Source organism: Corvus moneduloides, chromosome 1, assembly GCF_009650955.1.
Source record: "Corvus moneduloides isolate bCorMon1 chromosome 1, bCorMon1.pri, whole genome shotgun sequence".
NCBI classification, from domain to species: Eukaryota; Metazoa; Chordata; class Aves; order Passeriformes; family Corvidae; genus Corvus; species Corvus moneduloides.
Genome location: NC_045476.1, coordinates 100,915,846 through 100,941,999, shown reverse-complemented (window position 1 = coordinate 100,941,999; position 26,154 = coordinate 100,915,846). Strand labels below are relative to the sequence as shown.

At 49.3% G+C, this 26,154-nt stretch overlaps 1 protein-coding gene across 1 annotated transcript in view; it reads left to right on the top strand.

The window, feature by feature from the left end:
- The first annotated feature begins 22,450 nt into the window (after positions 1-22,450).
- NR4A3 (nuclear receptor subfamily 4 group A member 3) overlaps positions 22,451-26,154 on the top strand; it is a 29,556-nt gene continuing 25,852 nt past the window's right edge. Inside the window, exons 1-2 of the mRNA XM_032120276.1 lie at positions 22,451-22,873; positions 25,387-25,545. The gene's annotated coding sequence lies outside the window, so the exon portion shown is untranslated. The remainder of the gene's footprint in view (positions 22,874-25,386; positions 25,546-26,154) is intronic.

Sequence of the window (26,154 nt, the reverse complement as noted above, 5' to 3'; positions counted from 1 at the left end):
CATTTTTCTGGGCCTTCCACCTGAGAAGTTGAAAATCAGTCGTCTGACAAAAATGGACATGTAAAGTCTTCAGCAAAGACCTAGCTACAGGATAAGTGTGACATTATGTTCAAAGAAAAAATAAATTCAGTCCAGTAACTTGAAAAAAGAAATTACTCAAACCAGCATACATATACCAGGTATTTTTTATTATTATTTTAGGAGTTAAAAACCACTTAGCATTGTCTATTAATTGTAAAAAGTGGTATACTTGCATGGAGCATCTTTGTTCCTTGTATATGGGCTATTCTCCTCATTTTCTAATTATCATGCCTTTTTTGAAGATGAGAGTTGCAACACCAATACTCAGATCTTGGTTGTAGGCAGAAGTTTTAACCATAGAATCTCTCTTATTGCCTTCGGTCTGATTCAGGAGACACTTCCATGGGGACAACTTCCCAATATTTTCTGACAGGTGCTGAGCAGATAGGCACTAGAAAACATGTATTTCACCATTATCTCACTTGCTTCATATAGGGTGTTATTCAAAAAAAAGGGAAAAGAACACATTGATAGGAGTAAAGTTACTTCCAGTGTGAGTGATTAAATCTTGCAGACAATAAATAATAACTTTTTAAGTTTCATTTTCTCTTTTTATTATTAGCCTGTGGTCCAGCAAATGCATCTGACACACTGGACAGGTATGTATTCACAAGACTGTCTTTGTTGCTAGGTTCTCCCCTGAGCCCATGAAGTTAACACACCCAGAAGGTCAGTAAAAACAGCTTTTCAATTCCTGTCTTGCTTTTTAAAGGCTTTGGGATGAAAAGAGGTACACTGACATTAAGATGCACCTGAGGCTCTGTGGCTTCGGACCAGCTCACCGATCATCTTTCACAGCCTATGGAAAGATTATAAACATTTTGGTATTATAATCATCCATCAAACCAGTGTGTGGTGGGTAACGAACTATGCCATGGTGTTCTGTACGATTTTACATTGAATTTCAATCATTTCCATTTTTTCATATTTAGAAACAAAACATTCCTTTTGTCAACTGTTATATGCACACACCACATCCTGTGCACAAGATGTTTCCTCCACTACAGGCCACGGTGGGGAGTATCACAGCAACTTCTCCTGATGTCAGGACTCAGTTCCCCACAATAGGCTGCAGTTTCACTGACTCTGCCACCTCTGACAGTGGCCAACACTGGCTACTTTGGAGAAAGCATAGCACCGTTGCTCTTTAGCCAGAGCCAGTTTAAGGTCTTTCTGAACCAGAAGTGACATCACCACCTTTGTTTGTGGGGTTTTTTTTTCCTTTAGAAGTACCTCCTCTTGCTTGTTTGTAAGCTTTCATCTTGAAGACTTAGTTTTAATTTGTGGCTTATTATAGAGAAAGGAATTACTTGGTGTGTGTCCTCCCATCCACTATTTATCTCTCTGTAAAGAGCTATCAACTCCTCTCCCCTGAAATGTATTATTTAAGAGGAAAAACTCTTCTGTCCTTATATGAAAACTATTCCAATGATTCTTGTTTCTTTGCTGAGGTTGGGGATTTTTTCAAATTCTACTCTATTTTCCTTTTGATAAGGTGGCTCAAGATGCACGCAGTGTTCAAGATTTCCATTGATTCATATACCAATTTGATGAAATTTTCTTTTTCCACTTCCTTTATTTTTACTTTTTGCTCTTTCTACTCCTTCCTAACGTAGTTCTGCTTGCCTTTTTGACCCCTATTTAGTATTGAGCTGACATTTTGACATAACTAGTCACAGTGAGTCCAGGATCATTTCTGAGTGATAATAGGTAAAACAGAGCACATCACTGTGTACGTATAATTAGTGCACATGCACACTATTTTACATTTACCGGTTCTGAATTTCCTCTGCCATCTTCTCACCCAGTCATGCAAGAACTGCAAGAATTTCTGCACTGCTTTATAGCCAGCTTTAGGTTTGATGTCTCCGTAAGCTTCGTCACTCCCCTCATTCTCCTCAGACTTCTTTTAAACATAAAAATACAGACTGCATTGTGCCAGATCAGTGATCCCCCTAACCAAGCATTCTGTGCAATATTGACTAAAAACAAAGATGCTTAGGCAATAGCATTAGAACACAACCCTGGAATACCTACCACTCTCAACCACTCCTGAGTTTGCATGCTGTGTTTACAGCTTTGGCTTGCTTTTCCACACTGCTGCCTCCTTGGAGCCAGAGAAACTTCTAGTGTTTGTCATGTCATCAGGTGTGGAATGTCAGAGCTTAGTGACACACTGTGCAAAGAACCACCTCCTCTTGTTCTGAACGTGACTCCCACCAGCTTCCTTTGGCACCACAGACACTCCGGCTCTAGTCACCCTCTAATGACACCCATGATTTGGTTGACTTCTGTTTTCGAAGACCGAACCATTTGTTAGCTATTTTTGAACTGATTCAGAGTTTCTTTAGGGTCAGGCTCAAAACTGAACTACCGAGCAAAAGGACTAAGACAGCCAGATGGGCTAAAAACGTTGTCCAATGCTTTTCTGGAAAAAATTGTAGCAAGTATTTTCTCCTTGCTATTTGATCTATAATTTAAATGCAAGCTACACCAGGTTCTTGTCCCAAGAGCAGTTGCAACACTCCTGCAAACAGTTACTAAATTAGACTCTTGCATTTCAACAATATATAATACATCTGTAAATTAAAAGTATATTAAGAATAGATGTGCAGAAGAAAGAAGGAAGCAGAAAAAATTAAACTAAAATTTTTAGAAACATTCTTTTGAGTTGACTTTGCTTGACTTTCTATTGTCTCCTCTTTGATTGGGATTTTTCCTCACCCAAAAAAAACAAGCCTAAGTAACACTTTTACTGCTGGCCAGCAAAGTGAAAGTTGTGAGGGCAGAAGTTTTGGGGTAGACTACCAAAAACTGCACAGGAAGAGCAGACAAAATTTACCCTATTCTTACCCTATACTTTCATATACATTGTTATTTGGGCTTTTTAAAAGGAAACTGAAATCATCCTTGCCTATGCCCTAGGGATTTTTTTCCCCTGGTCATTGTGGAAAGTCGAGGTTGAAGCAAGTGAATTTTACACTTAATTCTGAGGACAGGGAGGTTTATAGTTGCTCTGATGTGTTCCAGGAATCAATCCCTCAGTTCTGGGCTAGCTGCAGAAGCAGTTTGTCTCTCCCATTCATTCCCCCTCTTGCCAACAATGCCATTGTTCCAGAGGAATGCAGCTGTCATGAGCGGCCGTGACTGCAGAAGGTGCTCCCTCAGGCAGCCTGGGCCACTGCCATCAAGCATTGTAAAGTGTAAGACCAAAACCAAAACCTTGAACTTGCCTTGGTGCTCAGCGGGGCTACAGTGCAATGAGCAGAACTTCAGGGCAATATGCTTTCAGCAGCCTGTAATAGGGAGGAGATGAATGGCTTCATTTTGCGTCAGCTTTGCAAATCTATACCATATGACTGGCTACTAAAAGTCAGTAGCCAACCCGAGCGCAGGGATTTGTAGCTTCTAAAGTTATTGTGAAATTATGGGGGGAGGGAGTGGTTCAGTACTTATACAAGTGAGAGGCACAATCTGAATTCAGGAAACTGTTTAAATATAAATAAATCCATACTGTGTGGAAAATCATGCTGCCAATGGCCTGTGTCCACAAAGGAGTCCTGCAGAAATTGACTTTATTCAGATAAAGGGAGACTCCACTCGGCCATACCCCTATGGGGTCTCTCGAGTTGTTGGAGGACACAGCCTCCTTTTATCCTAAACTCCTGACCGCGTGTTGCCCTCCTCCTCTTCCCATTGGCTGAGGTACTAGGAAGGTACAGCCTTCCCAATCCTATTACTACATATCTCCCCTCCACCATGTACCCCCACACCCATTCTTACAGATCCTTGTTTCCAAGTCGTTTGTAAAGACATACAAACCCATTCCTCCTATCAGTACAATTATGCATCCATGAATTTAGTGAATCCTACACACTGTTCAGTCAAGAATTTACTTTAGCTTAGCACTTAACTCCTTTCTTCAGTTTTAAAAAACAATTAGGAGGGTTTTCAAGAAGCAAACATTTACTGTTCATGTGAAAGTGTACATCGAAGCTCAAATCTTTACATCTGTACAATTATTATACCAGGATGCACAAACTGATTTTACGAGGGCAATTCAAGCATCATTCAGAAGTAGTGGTTAACTATCAGGTTTTGTCTACATCATAAAATTTTGCAAAAAACAAGCTCTAAACCAAACAAAATCTTTATTGGAGTTGTAGAACTTCAGTGTGACATTCCCCATATTTTTCTTCTGGTTCTCCCAAAGCACTTACTCCAGTCCTTACAACCTTTAAGAGATCTTGCCCAATATGACCAAGACTTCTTACCTTCTATTCTTCCTGTTTTATCACACCTATCAAGTTCTATCAACAATGACTTTCAAAGAATTTCTCTTGTACATCCACCCTTCCCCTACCCAACCATCTCTACCAATAATCAGCCCAATGTCCAAATGATCACAGCTAAGAACAATCACTTATATCCTCAATCACCCATTTTCTAACTTTTCCCTCACAATTGACTGAGGAAATTCAAATGAAATTAGAACAACCTGCAGATGACTGCACTGGTTATTTCTACCTTCCATTATTTTTGTAGAACTTCTTCCACAACTAAGTGCAAGCAGTTAAGTAAGCGCATCATGCACATTTTAAGTATCAAATTAATTCCAAGCAAGCAATAAACTTACCCAAGCATATTTCTGTAAATAAATTACTGAGAATGTATACAATATCAAATCACTTTGACACACAGAATTAAAAGGGCCAGCATGAGGGGATTAGTCTTTCTCCAAATCATCTTGCGGGGAATGGGAAATGGAAAGCAGTCACCAGTCCTCCAAGACTACTTGCTGCTCTAGGGCTCTAAGCCTTAAGAATATCACATCTCAGGCTTGCGTCTTCTTCTCAGTGCAAAAGTCTTGGCTTTGCCATGGAAGAGTGAGCAAGTTGCGGACCAAATAATTAGGGAAGATCTACTCCCTAATAGAAAAAGCCATGATACATAAAGGCATGCACAGATCTCATCATACATACCTCACATGCCAGATCCCAGAGCAGAACTCCTTACTAGTTTTGCTTCACGTCTGAAGTCAGTTCTGAACAACAAAGTCAGTAGAAGAGTGCATAATGAAAGCCAAATGTCAAAAAATGTTTAGAAAAAGGCTGAATGTAGAAAAAAAAAAAAGCCACCCATGCTTCAGACATTAGCAGGTTTCATTAGCACTTCTCCCACAAGGAGACCAGCTTGGAAAAAAAAGGTAAATAAGAGTTATTAAAACCCTAGAAAGCTAGCATGAAATCACTTCTTAATTTTACTACATAAATGAAAAAAATTAGTCAATTAGGGATATGTGAAGCAGGAAAATCCAGAACTGGCCTACTGTGGAAGCAAGGAGACCCAAAACAGAGACTGGAAACTCTAGAGGTACAAGGCAGAAGAGAGATTAGACTGAAAAGAAGAACAGAAAGCATAGAAACCGAGAAGGGTATTTTAACGCATGACCACAGACATAAGCTGAAAGCTGACATTAACAAACCACATTATCTTGTGCTCATCTGCTTATGACTTCCCACTCTATCCCATTTTTGCTTCTCATTAAATGCAAAACAAGGGAAGAAGGCAAAAAACGCCACTTAAATCTTTTTTAGAACATGGAACCCTTGCATACAGTATTGTTACAATCATATTCAAGAACTGGACCAAGCTACACTTTTTAGTAATTCAAATATCAAACTAGATTTTAATACAATTATGCACACTGTTATATTCCATCTAGACATGTTTTTCTAAACTAATTTTCTTCACTTCAACAAATGAATCATTTCTGGAAAAAAAGCAACAGGAATTTGCTCAAGATAAAATTTTGCAAATCTGCTCCTAGACATATATCTCAGAAAGAATGCCTTTCTTTTTTGTATTTAGAAAATATATCTGACACATTGAATTCTGTAAAACAGACTGGAGTGACTTCACTGACAAGTATCCCAGTCTACCTGAAGTTAGAGAGTAAACCTTTGGAAAGAATAGTTATTTAAAAAAAAAAAAAAAATCACACAAAAACCAACCAACCAAACAAACCAAACCCAAGTACTCAAAGAATGTACAGTATTGTCACATCAACATCTGATTTTCTTGTGACCAATTGTTGCTGCAAATATATTTTTACTGTTTACCATTTGCAATGACAAAAACACTACTGATTAGCCTGATCACAGACAGCATCACGGTAGGGGATGTTTACTCTCAGCACTGAGCATTAAGAGGCATCCAAGACAGAGGAGACAGCTCTAAAGGAGACTAGCTTTTTGCTTTATTACCCTACAAAGCCATTATGACTTTGTGTCATACTCATCTTTCTTTCCTTTTCCCTAAGCTCTGTCTTTGTTTCAGTTAAATTTCTCTTCTATTCAAATGAATCACTACACTGGTAGAATTACGGTCCATGCACATGAGCTGAGAGAGTTGCTACTTTTTTGGTTTGGGCTGAGCCCCACCAAGATTATCTCTTACTTCCCACATTTTTCATCCTCCTTAATTCAAGGCCTTGGGACCCACCATCAAGAAGTGACATGGTGTTAAAGTTAGCTTTTCTTGGCCCACTCTCAAGTGTCTCAAATCTAGACTTTCTGCAGGAAGAGAGTTTACTGCACGCCTAAGTGCTTTTGCTATCAAAAACCCTTAAATGGCCAATTAGTAAAACACTTGAACCTCAAACAAAAAGCTCAAGATGAGTTTAAGGAAAGCTTGCTAAGAGTGTTTTTGGTCAAATACATTTATGGATTTAATTTCGCCCACCAGTGCTACACCGTATGATAGCTCTCACCAAAGTTCTCTTTGAAATTTCACAGCACATAGATCCTAAGTAAACATTTCCTGGAAAGATAGTGCTGTGACTCAACTCCACCATTTTCAGAAAGGTAGGTTGAGGGCTTGTTCATAACTAGCTCCTTTCATCTTTTTCCCTTGGCTCTAGACAGCTGCCAATGGCTTGGAATTCATAATTTGGGGATGACTAGGTAGTGGCAATGATACCATCTACCCCACTGATGATGTCACAGGTAATCTCTCCTAGTGCAATGGTGGAATACACCAGGAGAAATCTGTCACAGATTACTGAGCTGTTCCTAGTTTCAACTCACCTGTGCAGTCATCTTCTCAGTGTAGGAAAATTCTCCTCCTTACAGATAAAGTAAATGCAGAACCACTGAGTTTCTCTCCTTGAATGTAATTACTGAAGTAAACCATTTTGCTTGAGAACTGAAGCTGATATTAGCATCAAAGATGATGGTATAGGGCTGATGTAGTCTCTGCATGATGTTCCAACAGACATGTATCCCAGAGGAGGGCATACATTCAAAAAAACTGAGATTTAAAATAGTTCCCACTTGTCCAAGAAATTACTATATCAAATACGCTCTAGAAAGCTGACTAGCAACTGGAAATTACAAGTATCACTATTCAACACACTACTAGATGTAAAATTTTCAATTGATCTGCAGACAGAAAAGAATTTGTCTAGTCCACCAGGGCTAGAAAACATATACAAAACTCCCCAAATGCACAGAACTCGGTGGAAGCCCTAAATCACCAAAGCAGCTAATTCCCCTAGTGCAAGAAGTTGCTTTTCTGAACTCCATTGATATAAAAGCACAAGACAAGAAAAATGTAATATCGAATATTTTGTAATCTGTAATTTAAGCAAACCAATCAAGTTTTTGATGTTGACCTATAAAATGAAGCATAAAAAAACCCAACAAACCCCACACCAGAAAACCGTCAAAATGGCTGGATTTCCTGAAATGCCAAGCACTAGAAGTGCTCTATTGAGTAAATCTGCTATTTCCATTTTCTTTGTTACTGCTTTGCAAAGACTCTCTGGAAGAAACACACACCTTGGTGCAAGCAATAAGGGGTCGCTGGGGTTTTAGAAGTCGTCCAGTTTTCTTTTTCTCTTAAAGAATTTTTCCCATACATGTTGCCTGGGCAACAAATTACTGGGTGCTTAAGAAAAACAAAAGACCTGGCCACAAAGGGAGGGTTCCAAGTGGCTACTCTCTTTCACCTGGGGGGTGGGTACACCCCAGGCTGGCTGGTGGTCTCGGCATTTGGTGTTCAGAGGGAGAGAGGCTGCCATCGTTGTGGAGGGAATTTGTCAGCGCTGCAGGCTTCTGCTTTTCGGCTGCCTTCCTTCTACCGTGAGTGGAGCCTGCTCACTGGAGCGGCTGTTGCACCGGGACCCTAACAGCCCACCTTACTAAAAGAGGGACCTGTTCACCATCTGCTCGGGTGCTTCAGGGAGATTCCCGGAATTCCCAAGCCCGCCTTTCCCTGCCCTGCTGGGAGCTGGGCTGCGGCCGCCCTCTCCCCACCGTTGCTTCGAGCCTTCACTACCCTGTAGCCCCGCACGTCCTGCCTGCCAAGACCTCCCAGGGTTCCCACCGCAGCTCCGGAGTTTGATACTTCTCATCTGCCACCCGGGATTTGTGCTCATCCCTGCTGTTCCAGCCTGCCGTTCCAGCTTGCTGCTCCCGAGGGTCCGGCCGGACACCGCGATCAGCTGCCCAGGGGTTTGTGAAGCCTTTGTCCCATCCCTCCCCGGGATCCCAGGGCACCGGTGCCGCGTGCTCCCCGAGCTCGCTCCGGAGCGCCCCCTGCAGCCGCGGGGGAACCATCGCACCTGCCCTGCTCACCGGGAGCCGCCAGCGCCCCTGCCGGCTGCAAGCGGAACTGCACCCGAGGGGAAAGGGCCCGACAGCCGAGAAGGCTGGGACTGGGTTTGTGATTGTTTGCTGTTACTGCCAGAGTTATTGCTGTTTTGTTTAACTGGTTATATAGATAATAGTAAAGAACTGTTATTCCTATTCCTCATATCTTTGCCTGAAAGCCCCTTAATTTCAAAATTGTAACAATTCGGAGGGAAGGGGGTTGCATTTTTCATTTCAAGGGAGGCTCCTGCCTTCCTCGGCAGACACCTGTCTTTCAAACCAAGACAGGGGTATGAGACAGACAACAACTGTGATGCTCCCGTACCCAGAAAGCTTACAATCAAAACTAGGTAATGATTTGATTTTCACACTATTTAGCAACAGTCCAAGCATTAGAACTGAATTTCTTTTTACAGAATTGTTTTCCATTCAATTCTTCAGACAAGCCTAGCTTTAAACCTAGCCCTACACACTTAGGAAGCAAGTGAGATGCCCAGACAGGAAAGCCAAACACGCTACTCATGCCTACACTCTCACCTGAAGAGGTTACCTGGCACACAGCCCTGCTGTGAACAGATCCAGAGGTGCTACCAACCAGGCTGACCTGAGGATTTGTGTACCCATCCTGAACCCCAGGCACCCCACATACTCACAGAAAAGTCGTCCTCATGCCTAAAGTGACAGGCAGGCATCTTCTTTTGCGTATCACTGCAATAGGTATTATTGCCATGCAGTGCTGCCATCATGGACAGCCATAGAGAACACCAAGTCCAAACCTCTGTCAGCAAGAGATATCGCAGGAATCCTCCCTAGGGTGCCTCAGGCAGTATTAGTACAGTTCATCCAGCTGCTCGCTTATCCAACATCAACTCAAGAGCTGTGGGGGCGGTAACTCTGGCAGAAGAAAGGCAGCAAATCACTGGGGGAGAGTTGCATCTTCAGCCAGCACAGCTGCTTGCAAAATGAGTTATCTTGCTACACTCCTAGCCCCAAGGGGCCCACTGCCTGCCGACACACACAGACCAGCCATCACAGCCATTTCTACACAGCAGACCACTGGCTAAAACACTTGTCTAGGCTGTGAGAACATTCACTTCCCTCCTGGACCTAAAAGGATCCAAAAAAGCCATTGCCTACCTCCTGGGAGATGGCTGCAGCTAAGCCTATTGAGACACCCATTGTATAGCTGGGAACACATTACCTATATTTATAATAACCAGCTAAAGTACACACAGATTCCCTGTAACCCTGCCTGGGATCTCAGACTAGAGGGAGAACAGCAGCACTGAAGTTACTGCTTCTGCTATGTACTCCCATCTCGGCTGCACATGGGAGTCAGGCTGACTGCAGGGTGACTCCTGAACTACTAACTCACCGCTGACACTCAGGCACATAATGATTTGTGCATCTGTGAAGACATGCTAAGAATATTGTGGCTGTTCAGCCTGGAGAAGAGATGGTTGTGTGTGGAAACCTCATTGCAACCCTCCAGTACCTTAAGTGGGCCTACATGGAAGCCAGAGAAGGAATCTTTATCAGGAGCTGTAGTGATAGGACAAGGAGTAGTGGGTTTAAGCTGAAAAGAGGGCAATTTTGAGTTAAATATACAAAACAAATTCTTTACTGTGAGGGTGTGAAAAACTGAAACAAGCTGCCCAGGGGTGATGTGCATGCCCCATCCATGGCACTATTCAAGGCCAGGTTGGACGGGGCGTACAGCAGCCTGGTCTGGTGGGGGATATGCCTGCCCATGGCAGAGGGGGTTGGAACTGGATGATCTTTATTATCCCTTCCAACTCTTTTAACATTCTATGACTTTGATCACGGGGCTGTGAACTGCCACCGCTCAAGGCCAGTTACGCCGCCGGGCGAAAGGGGGAGGCAGAGGCAGCAGCACCAACTGCCCAAGCGCAGCGCGGCCCTATAGAAGAGAGACCTGCCTGCCCAGGGAGCTCCTCCTCACGCAGCCCGGAGGCCCCCACGGGAGCGAGGCCGCCGGGGCCGGCGGCTCCCGCTGGAAGCGGCACCGGGAGCACCAGCGGCAGCGCGCGCCCGGCGCTGGCGCCGGCCGCCGGAAGGCTATTTATAGCTTGGCCCGGATACGCGCTGACGTCACGGAGCGCACCGCCCCCGTGCGTCAGCGTAAGGCGCACGTAATGGGAACGTGACACACGCACGGCGCGCAGGAGCTATTTATAGCCGGGAGAAGGCGGAGAGGGGAAAGGGAAAAAAAATTAAAAAAAAAAAAAAAAAAAAAAAAAGAAAGGAAAGGGCCGTTTGTTCGCCGTCCGCACGCGCTGGTAGGGGGAGGGCGTGGGCGCCGTCAGGTGACAGGGCCGGCAGCGGGGGGAACCGCGCGTGACGGGGGCGGGGAGGCGGCGGGCGCGAGCTGGCGGCGCGCGCGGGGGGATTCCCCCTCCGCCCTCTCCCCCCGCCCCCCCCCCCAACCCCGGCGCCCGGGGAAACCCCCCCATGGAAAATAAAAGGCGTAAAAGTAGCGGTGCTCGGGTTTCCGGCAAGCGGAGCTGCGCCCGCCCGGGTCTGGCGGTGCCGCTCCGGAGCCACCGTTTCTCCCGCCGCCTGCGTGGGATGAGCAGCCCCACGGCAGCTTCCAAACGCCTTCCTCCCACCGCCACGTCCCAGCGTGGCGGGAGCCGGTCTCCCCCGCGGGGTTGTCAAGCCCCCTGTGGGAAGGGACCCGGGCAGATCCCGTGCTGGGGACGCACCGTCCCCCGGAGCCGGAGCTGTTCTCGGTGACAGTCCCGTCCCCAGCTCCCGAAAGTTGAAAGAGGCTTTTCGGAGTTTTTTCCCGCTCCGAGAATAGACCCGAAAGGGATCTGGAGCATCTGTCGTATGAGAAGAGCCTGTGGGTGCTGGACCTGTTTAATCTGGAGGAGAGAAGACTGAAGAGAGGCTCTCATCAATGTATATAAATATATTCCAGGGCGGGTGCCAAGAGCATGGGGGCAGACTCTTTTCCGTGGTGCCCAGCGACACGACGAGGAGCAATGGCCATAAACTAAATCACAAAACGTTTCACATCAACACGAGGAAGAGCTTCTTTACATTGAGGGAGGCAGAGCACTGGACCAGGCAGCCCGGGGTGGTCGTGGAGTCTCCTTTGGAGACATTCCAAACCCGCCTGGACGCGTTCCAGCGTAACCTCCTTTAGGTGACCCTGCCTTGGCAGGGGCTCTGGAGTAGATGCTCTCCAGAGGTCCCTTCCAGCCCGGGGGTGTCCCGGGGACACCTGTTGGCGCCGCCGCCGCCGTCACGCGGCGCTCAGCCGGGCGCGCGCGTCACGGGACCGGGCGCGCGTGCCACCGCTGTCACCTGCCCGCGCCCCCCCCACCCCGCGGAGCAGGGCTGGCGAGAGGGAGAGCCCCGGGGTCATGGAGGGTCTCCCCCTCCCAGGCGGCCCCCAGCAAAAGGTGGGAAACTGAGGGGTTAAAGCAAATAGTCCCAGCTGGAGTCCTGCGGCTGCTTAGCCTGGGAACAACCGCTTAACTTAATCCTGGCTGGGTTCCACCTCAAGGCACGGTAAATGGGAGCAAACTCTTCGGGTAGGTGGGGAAGCGGCAGCGGTTCCGCCGGTGAAGGTTTAAAAACAAATCTGAAAGCAGCGCATGAGCAGAAATGAGAGATTAAGGGAGTTTAGTGGAGTGTGCTGGTATGACACAAATCCTGCAGGTAACGTGGAGCTCCCCCAGAATGTTTCTAATATGGCAAAGTTATTAAAGAGCCAACCGGACAGCTAGAAAGAAAGGAATCGTGAAATGATACAATTTTTCATAAAAGCCTATTTATGAATCACAGAATCATCAAGATTGGAAAGGACCTCCAGGATTATCCAGTCCAACTTTTGACCAAGAAATACTTTCTCTGACAGCAAGAGATACGTGCATCTAGACAGAGTAAGATCCATTAATGTCTAGGTTGAAAAGTAGTAAGTAGTCAAGGAGTTTGTTGGTGAGACAGTCTGGTTACTAGATTGATGATACTAAAGGAGACGGAAAAGAGGAAATCCAAAGCCTCCAGTGTTAGAAGGGACCCAAGTGAGGGTTTCGGGTTCTTGCCACTATTTAAATACCATGCTAGGAGCAGGTATAAGGAATGATAAAATGGTAAAGCTCAGTGGTGTTATCTCTCTGTTAAAAGCATGATACTACGGCTTAATTTGAGAGCAGCAGCATGGAAAATAAAGAGAACTGCCTAAACTCTTAAGGGTAGAAATACTGAAAATTTAACTTACTACTTCATCAGCAACAAAAACAATAAAACAGGGAAATATAATAGGAAAAGATATCTAATTTAGAACAGATGGCAGGAAGCTTTTTTCCTCCTTGCATGGAACCACAACTGCGCAGAATGATCAGTGGGGAATTTTGGTAGGGTGAAAACACCACAGTTATTCTAGCACTCAGCACATGAAAGCTTTGGTGAAGGAAAGAGAAAACGGGAATGAAATTTGCTTTTTAAATTGCCCAGACTTCTAATTAGTTTCTATTGCCAATTTTAACTGCAACATGACAAAGCTTTTACTTCATCATCCACAACAAATTTCTTATAAAAATACAAAGCATATCCTAGTAAAAAATAGGAGACTGTTCAAATATTAATCCTCTAGCTGTGCAATATTCTGCTCTCTTCCTGTAAGGCAGAGTACTGAGATTGGCCCAAACTGTGCAGGACAATGTCTTTGCAAAGACATTTGCTGGTCTTCTTGCTTTGGAAAATGCAAAGGTCCTTTTACTAGAGAAACACTTAGAATCATGGAATGGTTTGGGTTGGAAGGGACCTTAAAGATCATCTACTTTCAGCCCCCCTGCCATGATCAGGGACACATTCCACTAGATCAGGTTGCTCAAGGCCCCATCCAGCCTGGCTTTGAACACTGCTCAGGGATGGCACATCTGTGCAGCAGTGAGCACTTCCACTGATTTTCGGTTCCACTGTGGTGCTTCCTGTTTGCCTTTGTGAAGCTCAAACACTCAGAGGAGGATTTCTTAAGCAAGCAGAAGACAAGGCATGGAATCTCTTTGCTGCCATTCTCCCCCTCATCTCCATCATTGAGACACACATGCTTTCTGTAACTGGATCTCTGCTCTAAGTGCCCCAGAAGCAGTGATGATTGTTCTCTAAAACTATTTAGAGGCGTTTGACTTTCACTTCTTGGTGTTTCAAATTTTTTGCTATTTAAACCACATCATCATCTCATACAGCACTCCACCTGTAAGTTTTTGTGTAGTGTACAATTATAATGTGAGACTGTCAAGTTCCTTGGCTCCTTAAAATGGGAGGGAAGAGCCAGTAATTGAGCTTCTCTTTTGGTCTCATTTTCAAGGTTGACTTTCTAAGACATGTTTCAAATCTCAAATGCTTTCCTGAAGAGTGTGAGGCAATAGTATTCTTCCTTTGCCTTTCTCGGTTTTTTCTGCAGAAAAGGCAGAAGGCTCCTCCTATTTAGTAGAAGAGCCAAGCTTCCCCAGTAACCTGGTTTTAGTTGGAAAGGAGTTAATTTTCTTCCCAGTAGCTGATATAGTGCTTTGTTTTGGATTTAGGGTGAGAATAATGTTGATAACACACACTGATGTTTTGGTTGTTGCTAGTGAGCAGGGCTTACACTAAGTTAAGGACTTTTCAGTTTCTCACATCAACCCACCAGTGAGTGAACTGGGGATGCAGAAGAAGTTGTGAGGGGACATAGGCAGGGCACCTGATCCCAGCTGACCCAAGGGACATTCCATACCATATGGCACCATGCAGAGCACATTAAGCTGGGGGAAAGCTTGGGAACAGTCTAAGCATTGGTCAGCAGGTGGTGAGCAGTTGCACTGTGCATTGCTTGTTTTGTATATTCTAACTAGCGGTGGTAGTAGTAGTAATAATACTTCCCCTTCCATTTCTGTTGTATGAAACTGTCTTTATGTCAACTCATTAACTTTACTTTTCCCCTCCCAGTTCTCTCCTCCATCCTGCTGTGGGGGAAGTGTGAGTGAGTGGCTGCATGGTGTTTAGCTACCCACCAGGTCAAACCACAACATCTAAGCAGCACACCTGCACTCAGCGCACTTTGCTCCTTTTGTTCCTAAGTTTGTTTTGGCACTCCACATTCCCACTAGCTCCAGAGGGCTGCACAGAGGAGTACACATAACACAGCTCCAGGCATGGCATTCCCAGCCCACTATGGGCTGCAGCAGCCCTGACCTGCCAGTTTCATTCAAGTTTGGATTTCAAGATGATTTTCACAACTCCAAAGACTAGACTCTGAGCTCATCACCCTACTCCTGGAGCTGGGGCTGTAAGCTCAGGTGCATACACCACAATTTGGTCTTTCATATATAGTGCAGGGGGGTGGAAATGGAACTGATTTCATCAGCTTACTCTAGCAGCGTATTTCAGCTGATTCAGAGATGCCGGAAGGTTTAGACACGATTGAAGAAAGCTGATGCTTAAACTCTCTTAACCTGTGACGTGATACTAGTGCCCACTTCTGATCTTTAAGATATGATAAGCTTGAAAGAAATAGTCCAGATTCTCTCAGGTAAATGATTCATTTCTTTATATAAGAGAAAAAAAAAGTAATTACTGCCATTGAGGGGTTTGAGGCCTTGTGCGTTAGTTAGACATAAACAATAATAGTAATTAGTTTTCATTTCTGTGCCTTTATTTCCTAAACACCCTGTTGTAATTTTACAGATGGAGAAACAGAGCAGGCAGAGGTAAATGAAATTGTGAAAAGGCACAAGCCAGGACAAAGATGAAGCAAAAAGCAAACCTGGACAAGGCATTTGCCCTGGCAGCTGGGATCTCTCACTTCTCAAATCCCTCATCCTACTGCAGCTGAAGAACTGCTACCCTTTGGTTCTTGGGAATGGGCAGTTCGGATAGCGCAGTAGTGAGAAGACAAAGAAAGGGACAGGGAAATAGTAGGAAACAGAGAAAATGCAGTTTAAGAAGAGGTGAGAGAGATAGTAAATGAAATGCAATGCTCAGTAACATAGGAAGATGGTTTGGAAATCACTAGAGTAAAACAAACAGTAACTGGAAAGACAATGTAGTAAAAAGCAGATGAAATTTAAAAGATCTTAGGGAAAGTAAATAAGTATTAAGTTGTTGCTTTTGAGGAGCTATCCTTTGTCAACACAAGTAGAAAGTCTGCCAAAAAAGCAGTGCTGCTGAACAAGCCTAAATTATTATCTGGTATAAACTATTAATTTTTTTACAACTATATAGTTGCATTTGTTTAGTACTTCATGTGGTAAGTAAAGAGACTCCTTCTTAGGGGTAAAGATTGATAATCCAGTCAAGAATTAAATGTAGAAATGAAGGGCCCAAAAGGAAGCCATGAAAATAACTTATAAAATAATAATTATAATTGGTAAATAGAAGGAAAAAAATACTAACTTTTGGGGTTTGTAAACCAGTCCCATGGCCTTGATTCCCTATTAAAATCCATCTCTCTGTAATAAACATTACAGTCTGTGAGATCTTTGCCTAGGATAAGATGATCTTGAGCCTTTTTTTTTCCCCCACTCTCTCGTTTCTCTTTAAGTGAGCACAATCACATAAGATTGTCCTTTTGAAAGTATCAAGGCCAATGCAAAATGTAGTTCTTTTGTATCCACTATAAATCCAGTTTAAAGCTGCTTCATGATTACATAATTAATGTACTTAATTTAAGATCCCTCTGAATGCTCCTTCATCTCCTTATTTAATAATCTGCTGTGCTTGCATGTCTGAACCTTGTCTGGTCCTGGCTTCTCCCATTCCTAATCAGCTCTTATGTTGGCAGTAGGAATTATACTCTCAACAGCCCCTCTGCTTAATATGATCACAGTTCAGTCTGTGGGCTTGTCTAAAAGGCAGTCGTTCCATTTGTTAATATGTGACCTCCTTTACTTTTCATTTTGGATCACCACAACCAAGGAAGAATCGTCTATTGTCTTACAAGCCAGGCAAAGTGAACAGGCTGAGTCAGTCCAGGAATATTCAGGCCTCCCCATCTGTGGTATTGCAGAATTCCAGGGCAATTCCACCAGTTGGTGGAGCTTCTGTCTGGGAAAACGGAGCTATTGTGAACAAAGCATACTGTGCATATTTCTAACATTCATAAAAGACTGGGTTTGAATCATTTGAATCTTTCTCAAAATTTCTTCCTTTGGGGCAAAAATTTCCAATGCATGGCCATGATCCAGTTATAGTCATTTGGAAAATCTGAGCATAAACCATGCAACCATGTCTTTAACTAGTTATGAAAAGAAAAGATGAATGTTTGACTATAAAAGTATGACAGCAGGCTGGATTATATTGGGACTTCATTTAGTCAAGACTAGGACTCGGTTTTAGCAGGGGATGACTTGCCAAATACACCACCAAAGACTAAGCTAGACCTTCCCCTCTTCCCTATCATGACCTCTCTATGGCAAAGGCACCTTTCAAGCAAAGGAGGCGGAATGAGTTCCTCTTTCAGTTTGGAAACACTGCGGTGATAAACTGGGTGTCCTGACAAGCTGTTGTAGCATGCTACCTCTCATCTAGAAATGTGCTGGCCTAACATTGTAAGGCAGCTGAGGCAGAGCTGCTGTTCTAGGCTATCAAACTCTGCTGAGTGTTACTTTGATCAGCACCAGAAGATGTTACATTTTTTTTCTGAATGACAGAATAACTCTGAAAGGCAGGATTCTGACTCAGACCTAAATCCAACGATGTTTTAGATGACCAGATTAAAAATGGCAGTGTTTTTTCTAGTGCCCCATGCCCACAAATTCAGAAATCTAAATTAATCATACTTGCAGGATGAAGAAAGGGTACAAAACAGACTAACTTCAACACAATGATAAGGGCCATATCCCAAATCCCACCCCTCTGGAGCAAGGAGATGTAGTTTAGGACAGCAGGAAGTCTTAGGCTAGTAGAACCTTAGCTCACCTAAGCTTTTTCAAAGACACATCTGGAAGGAGACGGATGCTACCTTCTGTTGACTCTGTAGCTTTGTCAATTACAGCACTCCCTAGAAAAAAGAAGATCTGTGATTCAGCTCCTTTCTTAAGAAGACTCAAATCCACACTGACCTTTATCTGAGAGAATGGCCTCATCACCAGGTTATTGGTTGTCAGGAAGGTATGGAGGGGAAAAGGAACTTCAACATAGAAATCATGCTCAATCAGGCAAGAAAGTTCTCTTAAGGCCATAGCAGTATTTTTATACTATAGGTGTGTAATATAAAATAACACAAGCCATCCTTGGAGCAGGAATGGATAGTATAGGCAGTTCTCTTCCATTCCAGCAGACAGCCTGAAGCACTAGACTACAGAGCTTGCACACAAACCTGAAAGTGGTTTCACCACTTCAAACAGGTGGTTGGGATACCACCCAGAATGATGCAGGGATTACAGCAATCTCCTGGGAGGTGGGGAATGCAGGTTGAGTTTCCCCATTCCCACCCTCGTCTCCTTGCCCCAGACAAACAAGGTGAATCTGAATGTCCTGTTTTCTGTGCAAATGCTGGAACTACTGAGCTATTGTGTAATTTAGCCAACTCCTCTTTGGGGCTTTCCTAGAATGTGGCATTTAGGCAGATGAACAGTTGTTTTCTACATGCTGGAGGAAGGTAGGAAATTTTCTTTAAAAAAATGCCAGGGGATAGTCTTTGCATAGGAGGTTAGACTAGATGCCATTTCTATGGTACTACTGAATCTATCACAGAATGCACTGGGTCAGAATGGATCCTAAAGATCATCTTGTTCCAACCCCCCTGTCATAGGCAGGGCACCTTCCACTAGACCAGGTTGCTCAAAGCCCCATCCAGCCTAGTCTTAAACACCTCCAGGGATGGGGAATTCATAACATCTCTGGGCAACCTATTCCAGTGCCTCAGCATCCTCACAGTAAAGAATTTCTTCCTAATATCTAACCTAAACCTGCCCTCCTTCAGCTTAAGGCCATTCCCCCTTGTCTTACCACTGTCCAATTTAGGTGCCTCTGGGCAGATGGCAGCCAGTCAGGATTTCAGCAGTTCGACTTGGGTATCCTGTGGTAAAAGCCTAAAACCAGTGACATTTCATGGCCTTGGCCCCAGAAATCTTCAGGCCTAAAGATTGGCTCTGGTCTTGGGGAAGCCAAGCAAATTCTGATAAGGAGTTGTCAAGTTATTTGGCCATAAATACAAACGCATGGGTGGGCACTGGAAGTGAACCCCTCAGTCTCTCCACACTGTCTGCTCCCTGTGTAACCTTCATCCACCCCAACTCTGGCGCACCCAGCAAACATCCCTCAACAACCTTCCCTGCTTCCTCGATCTTTATTTCACCCAAGGCCTCCTTCATACTGCTGCAGGCTTCCTCCCCTTGCTGCAGTGCCTGGTTTTGTTATCCCGAGTTATCCCACAAGCCCTGGGAATGACATCCTTCTGGCCCTCACTCCTGCACCACTGCCTCCAGCGAATCAAGCTGTGTACACACCAGTTAGACAATTTGCCTACTGTTGTTCCTGTCCCCTTATCTCTCCCTCCACCTCGGTATTTATGCTTAATGGATTGGTAGTTCCTTGCATGAAGAACTTCCTTTTCGCCTCATGGGAAGCACACAGCGTATAGTGAGTGACCTCTCATGACATAAATAACTGCAGGACAGCAGACCGTGCTCTCCCTGGAGGGAACCTCTGCCTTGGGCCGGTCGGTGAGCAAGTGCCCGGCTCTCTGCACAACACCCGCATCTGCCCGAAGCACATAGCGCTCTCAATGCCACTTTCTAATCATTTCTCCAAACATCCCATTTCCTGTTCTTTAAATAGCACCTCAGAGATTATTTTAAAGGCTTTCAAAACACTCTTGCCGCCGGTTTTGGGTTTGGAGTGGGTTTTGTTGGTTGGGGGTTTTTTTTTTAGCCTTCTTGCATGACGATTTTTCACGTCGTGGGAGACAGGAACAGCTCGAGGAAGCTGCGAAGTTGCACAGAGTACCCGGGGGAGGAAAGGCGGGGGGGGGGGGGGGGGGGGCAATACGGTTTCTAGGACCGTCCACCTGGCACCGACGTTTTGTTCTCGCACACACTTTCAGTGCGGAGTTGCGAGTTTCGGGATGACTCTGGAACTTTATACCCCCACCCCTCCCCCCCCGGGGGTAGCCCGCCCGGAGCGGGCGGAGGGCGGTGGCGCTCCGCGGAGTCCCTTTCCCAGCAGAGAGGCCGAGAGGCAAAGGAGAAATGACAACATGGAAAGAGGAGTATTTTTATCGGGGCCGGTGCCCGGGGTGAAGGGTGGGCGGAAAGTGCCACCCTCTCTCTGTCTCTCCTCCCTTGCCCTCAGCCGCCCACGCCGGCAGCGGCATCAAAGGGAATCTCCCTTGTCGCGGCGTGTCAGCACCGGGGATGAGAGCACCGGCCCGTCATGGCATTTGCGCTTCTCCCGGCGCTTACTCAACAGGCGGGAGGGGAGGCAGGGCTGGTTTGGAGGGGGGGCGGGGGGAGGACTCCCAACCAGCGCCGCTTCTGCCATGAGGTCACCGCGGCGCTATGCGCTGTGCCCGCCGCCGCCCCTGCTCCGCTCCGTTGCGTCAGGCAGGGGGTATCCCCGCCGCGGCCGAGCGAACGGGGCATCCCCGCCGCGGAAACACCCCGCGCTGCCACGCGTGTCCCCCGCCGGCGGGGGGGGGTGATCCTGCCTACATCCCCTCCGCCGCCTCCACACCACAACCCCCCCGCGCAGCGGGCGCTCGGCCGCCGCTCGGGAATGTCAACAGCGGTTCGCCGTGTGGCCGTGCAGGGGTGGCGTGCGATGCGATGGGGAGGGAAGGCAGCGCACTGCATGGAGGGAATCGCACCGAGCCGGCCACGCGGAGGGAAAGTCCAGCCACAGCCACCATGAGACTTTTCTTTTTAGGGGGGAGCCGGGTCTGGCGCCCGCTGCCAGCGTCCGGCTGCGGCTTTCTCCCCTCCGGGGACCTGCCGGGGGGATGGGTGTGCACGCCGGGGTCCCCGTGCGCTGCCCCGCACTCCACCCCCTGCGCAGAGGAAGCCGGGCAGGGGCGTGGCCCCACGACAATGGGACTCACCGGCGCTATAAATACCCGCCCGCGTCTATATTTGGTTTGGCCGGATCACAACCGGGGGGGGGCGAGAGGGGGGTGTCCCAAAAATAGCCCTGCGCGCCCGCCCGCCGCCGCCGCCGCCGCTCAATGGGCTCCGGCCCCGCCCCCTCCCTCGCGCGCGATCCCGAGCGCCCCGCGCGGGCCCCGGCGGGGCTAAATTTAGCAACGCCGCTTGCGTCAATGACGCGGCCGCCGTGCGTCAGCCCCGCCGCGCCCCGCCCCTCGGAACGGGGCCCGCCGCGTCCTGTGCGTGGATTGGCCGCGGCGGCGGCACGAGGGCGGTGACGTGGGGGCGCGGGCTGGCCCCCGCCGGGGGCCGGCGGCGTCCGGAGTGGAAGCGTGGCCGCGCGGGGAGCCCGGCGGGTTCCCCCGCGGGGGGAGCGGGGTCTGGCCGCGGCCTCGGAGGGAGGGAGGAGGGAGCGAGGGACGCCCCGGCGCCCGCGGAAAGACGGCGCGCACCGCCTCGGAAAGGGGATCCCGGGCTCGGACGTGGCCGCCGCGCCGCCGGTCCGCGGCGTCCGCCGAGCCCTGCGCCAGCCCTGGCTTTGCTTCCCGGGGAGGGAGCGCGCCCCGCGGCGGTGCCGGCGGCGGGATGGTGGAGCGAGAGGCAAAGCGAAAAGTGCCGCCGCTGCCGCCCGTCCCTCCTCGGGGCGGTAGGCGCCTCGCCCGTTCCCGGGTCCCGTCCGTCGGGAGAACTCGCTTGGCGGAGCCTCTCTGTGCGAAGCACAAGCGCAGCACCGGCTGTCACGGCTGCGGTGACAGTCGCGAACATCACGGCTGCCGGCGGTGGATGTAAACACGGCACCGGGCATGGCGGCGGGCGGCTGCTGCCGGCGGACACAGCGGGGGAGTCGTCCGCCGCCAGCCCGGTGCCCCAGGCAGACACACGGACACAGGCAGACACACGGACACCGAAAGACACACGGACATGGGCAGTCACAAGCAGGCGGCAGCCGGAACGCTTCTCAGGGCCGCTCGCAATAGTGCCCGCTCTGTGAGCGGCACCTCCCGTAACCTGCTCCTTGCTCCTGCGCACTGGAAAGTTTCGAAAGAAAAGAAAAAGAGGGTGAAAAAAAGGGGGGAAAAAAAGGAAAAAAGAAGAAAAGAAACAAAAAAAAAAAAAGAGAAAAAATGGGAGAAGAGAAAAGAATAGGGAAAAAAATAAAAGCAAAAAGAAGAAACGTCTAAAAAAGTGAAAAATAAAAAAGTGAAAGAAACCTTTATTAATTCATCCTGAAAGTTCCACTAAGTAACCAAGCAAAGCTCTTTTAATTTGAGCCGCTTCAGTAAAGATATATTAATTTTGTTATTATCACTATCTTAATAATAATTATTATCAGACTTGGGAACGACTGGCCAGGCTGTCGCGGGCAGGCGGCCCCAAGGCGGCCGGCCGGCCGTGCTGTCCCGCTGCCGCCGGCTCAGCACGGCTCTGCCGGGGCTCTGCACCGCTCCGCACCTCTCGGCTGTGCGCGGCTGTGCACGGCTCGGCGCGGCGCGGTGCGGCGGGAGCGCGGCGCACACACTGGGGCGGGGGGGGGGGGGGGTCAGTAGCGTCAGGCTCCCATGGCGTCACTATTGACGTTTCGCATTCCAGCCGCTCTATGGAGAGGCCGCTAGGGCTCCTCTCACATAAATGACGTTCAGAGAGAGGGAGCGGGAGAGCAGCGCAGAGAGGCGCCTCCGTCCCCTCTCTCCGGCGCAGGCACACGCGCACCCCGGGGCACTCGCACCGGGACGCGGGCACAGGTCCCGGCCCGGCTCCCGCCGCACACACACAAAGGCACATCGCGGCGGCGGCGGCCGCTCGGCATCCCTCGCCCGACCGCCTGCTCACTCCCTCCCTTCGCCCGGGGACGGGCTCCTGGCTCCTCAGGCTTTTTCAATCCTTTTCCATGCCTCGGGATAACGCACCCTCTGGACCTGCAGCTACCGGGAGTCTGAGGGATTTTGTGTCTCGGGTCCTGCCGCTGGACAGCGCCTACATACGCCTTTAAGGAAGCGGGCACCTACAAACTAGATGTAAAGACGGAACCTCCACAGCAACCGAGTACGTATGCGAGTGAACGGGAGCGGCTGAGGGAGAGGGACAGCGCGGCATGTCCCCACTCCGTGAAAGTTGCGCCGCCGGGGTAGAGAGATGCTGGGGAGATGCCGGCGGCGGGCGATGCGGCTCAGCCGACGCGCTGCCGTGCCGGGCTATCGCTGAAACTTTTCCCTCACCTTCCCCCCCTCCTCCCCCATCCTCTCCGTGGATGCTCAATTGCCGCTTGGCTTCCGAGCCTCCCTGCCGTCTCGGCAACTCCTGCCGTGCGCGGGGCATTGCTGCCCCTCGCAAACGGGAGGGCTGTGGTTGAGCGGAGAGGGAGCCGGAGCCGGTGGTACTAAGGTATTTCTGCTAGTTGTTGTCATGGAAATGATGCTGCCGGCGGCGGCGGGGAGTTTACAGCGCCGGTGATGAATGGCAGCAATTTGTCTCCTTCCTTTAGCCGCGCTTGGGAAATAGGTGGTTTTGTTTGCACAAGTTCAGCTGTCTAATAGGGACGGCGGGGCAGGTTGAGCTCATTTCACTTTGGGAGACAGCAGCCCCCCTCGGCAGCCCAAAGAGCTCGCCCAAGAGGTAATTGCTGGAATGTGACATATTGTATTGAAATGAGACGGGATGTTTGCACGGCACGTCTGCCCGGCATCTGCTCCTCGGAAATGTGCACTTTTCCCTTCGGAGGTCAGAAGTGGTAACGAGGGGCCGCGGTGCCCCGGCACGGGCGGTACCATGCAGGGAGGCTGGGCAGCGCCGTCGCTGCCCCGCTCCCTGCCCCCGCGGCGCCTCTCGCCTTTGCCTTCTCGCCTTAATAGCTGCGAAAGAAGTTTCAGTCTTGGAAAGAGGCGAGAAAGCGCGGGCGTTGGGTTGTGATAGTATGTAGGGGGACAGTTATCGGGGCAGCATTATCGCGATAGTCTGTCCCGGGCGGAGATGCGGCTCACCTTAGCGCGGCTAGTTAAGAACGCTGTTACTTAACCTGCAATTTTTGGATACGATGGATTCCTTGCGAGGATATTTCCCAGGGAAAGGGCGTAAAACATTGTTTTATGTAGGGGGATTGGTGTTTTGGGATAGGATTTTTTTTCTCCAGGAAAAAAAAGTTTGGGAATGAATCGCTAACTTTTATCCAAGCCGCTTCACTCGATTACATTCTTCGCCCTATTTTTCTCTCCTCCGTGGAGACCGCTGTATGCTGGAGTCAAGCCCCGGTAAAAAACAATGGACTGAACCAGACCAGACGGTTTCTTCGGAGGTGAATCTCACGCGATCTCGTGGACGTTTGCTGGAGTGACCGTGCGGCTCGGGGCGATCCCTCCCCCCCCCCCACCCCCCCCCCCCCCCCCCCGCCCCCAAAAAAATCGCCAGCTAACCGGCGGTGGAAATCCAGCACGAAACTTTTTAATTGAATGGAGCTTCCCCCTCCGCAGTCCCTCCCGGGTAAATGAAGGTTTCGAAACTCGCCTGAAGAAGTCACAATCACAATGGAGTATTTCACGGTTTCCTCCTCGTATTACAGGGTGGGGAGGGGTGTCACTCGGGGCTGAATGTAAAGTGCACGGAGGAAGAAAAGAGCTTTGACAAGGGTAGTTATTTCCTCCTAATTTACAGCCCTTACGGCCCTGCGCTCCTGGCTCGGGCGGCGGCAGCCCGGAGGGGTGCTGCGTGGTTAAAAGCGCAGCGAGTGTCTCTAGGTAACCGGCGGCTCGGGGGGGCAGAGAGGAGCCCTAGGGCGCTCCGCGCCGAGCGGGAAACCGCCTAGCAGGAGCTCGTGAGGGAACAAAACCATCGGGAGAGAATGGGATGAGCTGACAGGCACTTATCATCCCGGGAGCTGGCGGGGGTTCGAAGGCGAGGGGCGCGGGGAAGGCAAAAGAAAGGCAAGGAGCGGGAGAAAGAGTCGCCGAGGAGCGGCTCCCGTGGGCAGGGGCCGGCGCGGCCGCGCATCCCCCGCGCTGCCGCGGAACCCGGCTGGCAGCGCCCAGAGGGTCAGGGGGAGGCGGCTGGGCAGCGCTCCCTCCCCCGCGCCGGCGATGGTGGGCCCGGAGACACTGCACAGGGCTAGCTGGGCCGGCAGAACACCCCTCAAGTCTGGCCGGTACCTTGCATAGAAACTTCCAGCCTGCTTTTCCCCGGTCTCTACATCCCAAAATGAGAAAGTTCTCACGGGGAAGTGGACGCTCGAGGATGCTGCCCCGCTTGTTGTAGTCACCCCACCCGGGGTTCTCCTCTTGCCTTCCCCAGGCTCCTCTCTCGGAGAACAAACCGGCGGCTCTGTTGTCCCAGCCCGGTGCTCGCTGCCTTTTGTGTGATGAGGGAGCGGGAGCCGGCAGGAATCCGCTCCCCGGCCGGCTCCCCATTCCCACCCGCGGGGCGAGGCGGGGGGTTGCCGTGCGAGCGCGGGGGACGGTCCCCCCACGTCCTCCCGAGGCGCCGCGCCGGGGGGAGGCGGGGGTCTCCCCTCTGCCTCGCTGGGCACCGCCGCCCCTGACCGTGTCTTGTCTCCCGCCTCCGGCGGACAGAGCCCGGGTCGGAAGAGCGCCCCCCGCCCAGGCCAGGCCCCGGGCCCGCCTCCGCAGAGAGGTCCCAGCCGGCACCCATCCCGCCGCCGCCGCCGCCGCCCGCCGCCGCCTCCGTCCGCACCTCCAGCCCCACCATTCAGCGCGCAAGATACCCACCAGGTAAGCTGCCGCTCCGGGAGAAGGGCAGGAGGGGGGGTGGGGGGGAAGTGCGGGAGCTCCTGCCGCGGCCGCGGCCCCTACCCTTCCCAAATCCCTTTGGCATCATTGGTCCCCGACGTCCCGGGGCGTTTAAATCCCAAAAGGATCAGGGCAGCGCCTGCCTTTCGCAGCGCTTTTGGCGATGCCGTGCCTGAGCACACACGAGGTTGCGAGCCCCTCGCCGAAGATGTGACAGATTTAAGGGGAAGCTGGTTGGGGGTGCTAGCGTCCCTGTGAGGAGCCCAGCTTCTCTGGCGTTAAACTGGGCATCCTTTTCAAGTTCTCGCAAAGAAAGCAAAATAACATGGTAATAGCTCCCGATGTCCCTGCCCTGATGCTTTTACCCATTCATTTGGGTTTTGGTGACAGGTTGCTCTTCAATGTGCCTCCTGTGGGGCTTTTTCTTTTCTTGCTTTAATATTGTTAGATAAAGAAGAAAGAATCCCAGGTTATTTACTTTGCAGGGGAAATAATACTGCTGCCCTAAGTGGAAAAGTAGGGGTTAGACTTAGACAAGTGCGCTGGCAAAAGGCGAGGTAGGAGGAGTCCCACAGAGCCAGGATAGACCAG